Raw genomic sequence first — 7,502 nt, forward strand, 5'->3', positions numbered from 1 at the left:
CGTTCTCTCATATCAAACCCTCTTTCCTCGTCTTTTTTTTTTTTTTTCTATTGCTCTCTCTCTCTATCTCTCTCTCTCCCTTAAGAGTAAAAATTGAGCTTTGAGGAGACTTTAGAAGGTTGGAGAGTAGGATTCTCCTGGGAAATGATTGTACTTTTAGTGTTTTGATTCTGAGCAAGTACTTGTGTCAAAGTGTCAATTGTGCAATTTGAATTTTAAAGCACCTACAGCGGTAGATCTTTCAATTTAATTTCCTATGGCAGCAATAGAGGCACTTGTTTCCAAAGATCTCTCCAACTTCATCTATAACACTATCTCTACTACACCAAAATGGTCCCTTAGAGATAGGCTTCTTATTTGAGAGAAGTAATTCTACAGATGGGATTCATAACAACCCACATTTGCATGGTTTAGGAGCTGTGGATTTCCAGTAGACTTCCGGCAGTCAACCATTGGCAGCGACGCGACCCAAAATGAGTTCTTCAAAACCCATTAGTGGGAGACTAAAAAAGAATTCAAATTCCAATTCAACGATGCAAAGCAGAAAGAAGATGAGAAGAAAGTCAAGGGTTTACAAGAACAAAGAGGAGGCTGAGACACAGAGGATGACCTGATAAAAAATAAATACGGAACGATTCATGAAGATCGAAAAGCATGCATGATAAACACTACAAAGACACATTTTAGGCATACCTGAATCCATGGTTGAAGAATAAAGACTCATCAAAATCTTCTCATATGCTCCTCGTATCAATCCGATCAATGTTGGTCTGGTCTATCATCTTTCCCTTTTGCTTTAGGTCATTAGCCTCACTTAATGGGTCAGTAATAACTATATATAGGGGTGAGGGTAAAGACCAACCCTACAATAAAATTAGGGTTTCCTCCCCATTAAGGAAATAATACCTTAGGTCTATACATGGTAATAAATATTTCATACCATTAAGGTGTGCTAATAGAATCCAATATCTCCATAGAGATCACTTACCAATAATATTAGATTTTTTCTGCTTACTTCATCTATCAACACCATTAAACCGATTTTAAAAACAAATCTTGGACTATGCTAGCCCACATAATTGAAAATCTTACAATCTCCCACTTGGGCAGCATATGTCACAAGTTCTAGATTTTAGAATTTATTTAAAACAACTCTCCAATTTAGATAAACTAAATGTGGCCACAAACAAAATAGTGTCGAATGGAGTGCACCTTAAATCAAATGCCTTGGTCTGAATGAGAATTACAAACACTCAACCGTATTGATCATCACATCTAAAGTGATATGAGGCCAAACACGTCAAAGTGTTCATAACATCACCGACTTGGGATGAACAGTATGAAAGTGTAGTAAAAAAATAACATGCAATAGTGATCATCATGTCTATTTTCAAATTGGTCCTGGCTCGAAAACTAAATGAGCCATATGAGACAGATACCGAAAGTCTCATTAACTATAAGCGTCTCCCAAATGCTCAAGCTTCAATCAAAGAAGTTCATTAGGACTGGGTCTGTATGTCCCAAAACACTAGCACTAGACCTCAATCAAATGAGGCTTTGCGAACGACTGGATGTGTGTGTATTGACTTGAACCTCAGATACCGAATAAAGTAAATACACCACATATAACCTCAATTTTCTGTAGGAGGCAAATAAAAAAGTGTATACACATAAACAAATGGCCATAATAAAAATACATATATATTCTTGAGAAAAATAATAATGAATCATATATATAAAATAAAACTGAAGTCAAATGCGAACATATTGAGCAAAACTCCCATTAATAAAATACATCAAAAGAACTAACAAGTCCCATATTAGTCACATGCTCTTAAAAAAACTTTTGGAGTCAAGCCCTTAGTAAGAGGATCTGCAATCATGTTTTCTGTAGCAATCTATTCCATTGTAATCTGTGTCTCTTGAACTTTCCCTCTGACCAAAAAATACTTAATGTCAATGTGTTTAGAGCCTGAAGTACTTTTACTGTTATGAGAGAAACGAACTATAGCGAAGTTATCACAGAATATGATATAGAGTCAACAATTTGTAATAATGTAGTTCTACAGAAATTTATGATTCATGAGCTTACTCCCACTGATCTTTAGATAGACCTATTCGATTCCTCCCATTTTCATAAAGAACCTTAGCTTGAACATAATTAACAACCACTGGCTTAGGAGGCTCATCAATTCAAGATTAAAATCTATTATCATAATAGCCAGAGAAATATTAAAGGATTAGTTCTATTCCTTAAAATTTGAACCATTCAATTTTTTTTTAATAGAAAATAGCTGAGACGTCAAAGCTGGCAAATATAATCATACATATTTACCAAAATATACAATATGCAATAATAGAAGGCATATTAAACTTCCCAACAATATAATTAGATCTAACTAATTGGGCTATTAATCAGATTTATCCCAGTATTGTTTTCAATAACTGTAGGAAAACATAAACTGAGGAAAGATCCGACGTCATCGGGATCACACCTATGGTGACAAGATCACCCAACACATAGTAGAATCTTTCATATGTAAGACGAGATGCTCGAAACAATACTAGTCTGAAGATTCCATCATCTGTGGTGGCAAGACAAGAACCTCTAAAGTTGTGAAGCCCAAAACATAACCCATACACTATCAAGTAAAATTGACCAAACAAAGACTCACCTGTGGTGGCAAGAGCACATCGTCCGTCATCTGGTCTCCTTAACTGCAATCCATCCCAAAGAGTTAATAATAATTTTACAATCTCAGTAGCTAGCCCACTAAGTGGAAGCGTAATCACTGAAATGATGAAAACCTATAGACTTGGATTGCTACCAAATGCCCATAGGCTTAAATATTGGGTGCAAACAACAAGATAAGCTATTTCAGTATTTAATTAATAAAATATTCAACATAAGCCCACAAAAGTAACCCATTATAAACCCTAATAGTTAATATGGTAACACCATAATTTAACAGTTATCAAAATGAGTACATTCTTAGTATGACAGTTTTGTACTTCCAGCCATTGCCATAAATAAATAGAAAATTTAAATATAGCAATTTCCTATAATGACAACATGCCAAATATGAAGGCTCATATCATTTATTCATGATAACAAAAAAAAAAAAAAAAAAACACATAAAATATATTACCTTATCTATAATGCATTAGATATAAGAAATTGTATACGAGTATGAACTTTTAACCCAAATGACTTTAATATCTAACACAAATAACAATCCATAAGCTTTAAAATCACAATAAAGACCTATAATTTTTTTAAATAAAAAAAGTTCATTAACTAATAGTGCACATGAATCCAATAACTTATAGGCTAAAATAACAATAGTCCATACAAATGAAAGTAATGTGAGCTTAGATCCATAATAAGTATAAATAACTTCATAGGCTTTATACCAATAAGCTACTAAAAAAACTTCAATGGGGTCATTTAAATCATTCAAGTACGACATATCTATTTTATTTTGATGAATTTTTAATAAAATTGCACATTATCATAAGTTTACATAGGACATATAAATTCAAAGAAATATTATTTAAACAATGCACTTGTGATATTTTTAATCATAATGGGGTGTCAAAACTCATAATTATGTATCTCGTGATGAAACCTAATGTCAAGACCGATAAATATAACATCGAAGAAAATATCAAAATACCTCAGATTGACTTAAAATTCATGAAACGACAAGTGTAGTATACATAATAAAACATGTATGATACATATATTACCCTTAATGGGATAATAATTTATTCTCCTACTAATATAAGAGTATAAGACTATATGACCTAATAAAAGTACCATCTATAAGAGTCAACATCAGTTCATATTTGAACTAAATCTAACTGTTGGCTTGAATAAACAAAGTCAAAATAATCAACAATATAAACAGATTTCAGAAGTCATTTCAATAAATCAAAATTAAACGATTTCTGATTCCATTTGCATAAACTGTTTATGGTCTATATAATTATTAGACTTCAAAACTAGATTTCATTGAAACTATGATGAAAATAGTTAATAAGCCATCAACATGTATAAGTAACGCAGGATGATCTTGTGTCATAACATCTCAAATGTGAGTAAATTTATCATCATTAATATTAATCTTTAAGATGTCAACTCTACCCACAAAGAATTTTCACTAAAGCCCATTAAATTGACCACACAAATAATAAAGTTCAACTTGGTGAGATTTACGTGCATTCAGTGTAATGACTATATCACTCAAGAGTTATAACTAAAACTGCATCTTTATTCTTTGGGACAAGGATACACTGATCCTCTCATTTTCTTGTATTATCTGTGAAAAGAACAATAATTATTTCATTTTGAATCGGATCAAAATTGGTTTGAATCAAGACAATACCTTAGTGATGACTATTTAAAGACTTTAGTATAAACCATAAGTTGAAACAGAATGGAATTTTAAAACGTAAGAGAGCCCACTTTACAAATCCCATTTGATATTTATATATATACATATATATCAAGCCCATGGGACTAAGCCCATAACAGTTTAAATGAAACAATAAACCTTTTTTTTTTTTTATGAAATAAATAAGGCCCAACCCATTACTTTAAAGGATTTCAAAAAAGAAAAAAATGAATTGATAGAACCAAGTCTGGGTCTATCATCACCCACAACCAAATTCTTTTTTTTTTTTTCAAAAAAAAACAACCACTGCCAGTTGCAGGTCGGTTTTTATTTATTTATTTATTTTTTAACAAATACCAAAACCGAATCCAAGCCTTACACCGATTCCAATCCCAAACAGAAAATCGAATACACGTACAAAACCAGATCGCTAGAAGGTAGTTTTTGAAACAAAAAACCTGCAAAACCAAAACGTGGATTCCAATCCCACCTCTTTCCTTTTTTTTATTTTATTTTTTTAATTTTAAGACTAAAATAGCCATTGATGCTTATGCAGCTGCCGATCCCAGATTCTAACTCTAACGAACGGGATCCATTCGTCCGCAATCACTTAGGTGCTTGAAAAGGAAACAAAACCCTTCTCGGGTGGGGAGTAAACCAAATCTATCATTTTTTTTTTGATTTTTTTGTCAGAACCACTTTTTAACTTTTGGTTTTTCTTAAAGGGTTTTGATACTTGAAATTATCACTGCACAGGGTAGCCGATCCCAATATCCTTAACCGGATCAAAATGATTAAGAAAAAATAGTTACTGCTAAATATAAATCATGACGTCAATAGCCAAATTAAAATAAACCATATCAAAATTACATTCCATTGAGGTAGATAGCAGCCATGGCTTTTAGATTCAGAATAATACAAAAAAGTGTATATGTATACAGCCTATCGATCTCTATGAATGAGGCTCTAATACCATTGATAGAAAATAAATACGGAACGATTCATGAAGATCGATAACCGTGCATGATTAAACACTACAGAGACATGTTTTAGGCATACCTGAATCCATGGCTGAAGAATAAGGACTCCTCAAAGTCTTCTCGTATGCTTTTCGTATCAATCCGATCAATGTTGGTCTGGTCTACCCTCTTTCCCTTTTGCTTTAGGTCATTAGCTTCACTTAATGGATTAGTGATAACTATATATAGGGGTGAGGGTAGGGACTAACCCTACAATAAAATTAGAGTTTCCTCTCCATTAACGAAACAATACATTAGGTCCACATAGTAATAAATATTTCATACCATTAAGGTGTGCTAATAGAATCCAATATCTCCATAGAGATCACTTACTAATAATATTAGATTCTTTCTGCTTATTCCATCTATAGTCAACACCACTAAACTGGTTTTAGAAACAAATCTTAGACTATGCTAGCCCACATAATTGGAATTCTTACATGACCCACATTGCAGTGGAACGAAACCGCCGTAAGTAGATGAATGAACACTTAGCTGTTCTATGGTCTATGATGACTGAGTCTTACATACAGAGGGTACATACATGCCTTCTTTTCCCCTCTTATTTAATTGCTTAGAAATGCTTAAACAAATTAAGTGGGTCTATGGGGGCTTGTTCATTTCATACATGATTGTAGAGAACTAGGACCCATTTATATGAGTAAACACTTCAGTAATTCAAATGGACTGTGGTGGTGGAACCATACACACCCCTTTGCTCACAAATGTGGCTTGGTGCAGGGTGACCAAGCATCTATTGTCGGCGGAGCTATAGAATTTGTGAAGGAGCTTGACCAACTTCTGCAATCACTTGAAGCCAAGAAACGCCAAATGCATCAAGGGGGAGGAGGAGCCCATGAAAACAAGAGAGAAATCTTCTTGTCACCCCAATTTGCTCAGTTCTTCACTTACCCTCAGTACCTATGGTGTCAAAATCCATGTAAGTATCCAGTGGAGAACATGCCACCTGCCATTGCTGATATTGAGGTTACATTGATTGAAACTCATGCCAACCTGCGAATCTTCTCAAGGAGGAGACCTAGACAGCTCTTCAAATTGGTGGCTGGCTTCCAAGCTCTCCGTCTCTCCATTCTTCACCTCAATGTCACTACGATGGACCATCTTGTGCTCTATTCCTTCAATGTCAAGGTATGTCTCTGCTTCTAACACTTTGGTCACTAGAATGAACTGAACTGAACCGGGTCATGTTGGAAAGTGCCCAGCTTATTTTCATTTAATGGTGAACAAATATCTGTGCACAGATTTCTTTGAGGGTACATATGTAATTTTACACATGGGTGATAGTTAAGAGTCTCCCATCTTATCTTGCTAGAATTGTGAGGTTGATGGGTGGAAGGTGTTGGTTCATTGAAGAAGATATATTCCATCTTTTGTGATTGAGTTTCTATGTTTGAAAACCACTTGCTTTTTGCTGTCTCTTAGGATTAAAAAAACTTTAATTGGATTTTCATCATTTGCAGGTGGAGCAAGGTTGCCACCCGACCTCAGTAGATGACATAGAGGGGGCAGTCTACCACAGGCTCAGGATAATTGAAGATGAAGATGAAGATGAAGCTGCCCTAAGCTCCAAACTGAAGAAAATTCCATGTTTTCCCACCATACTCTACCCTGTGTTTCACCTTGTTGCTTCAATGTAGCAAGATTTTGACAAGTGTATCTATATGCAGTAACTGTTTTCTTTTTTTCCATCCATGTAAGAAGTAACATACTAATATAATTTGTTTTGTTATCTCTTTCTTTTTGTGCAGTTAATTAATTATTTTCTATACATATAATGGGCCTTTTCATGCACACAAACACCAAAAAAAGAAAAAGAAAAAGTGATCCTATTATGAAGCTAAAATCTCAAACTAAGAAAAGTACAAGATAACAAGGGTCTAAGAGGACTGTTTAACTCAAGCACCAGAGAGGACCACTTAATTCTATGGTCACTTCGAGACTCAATTAACCCAAATATGAGAATCACTCAGTCAAAAGAAAACCTTCAACTCAAATAGGAACTTACTCAACCGAAGAATGGGATTCACTCACCACAAGAGGTTATAATGGATTCAACTTCTTCTCT

The 7,502-nt window shown here is 34.1% G+C and overlaps 1 pseudogene; it reads left to right on the forward strand.

Moving 5' to 3' along the window:
* Window positions 1-256: 256 nt before the first annotated feature.
* On the forward strand, window positions 257-7,189 carry LOC122064235 (annotated as a pseudogene).
* The last annotated feature ends 313 nt before the right edge of the window (window positions 7,190-7,502 follow it).

This window comes from Macadamia integrifolia, unplaced genomic scaffold (assembly GCF_013358625.1).
Source record: "Macadamia integrifolia cultivar HAES 741 unplaced genomic scaffold, SCU_Mint_v3 scaffold1572, whole genome shotgun sequence".
NCBI classification, from domain to species: Eukaryota; Viridiplantae; Streptophyta; class Magnoliopsida; order Proteales; family Proteaceae; genus Macadamia; species Macadamia integrifolia.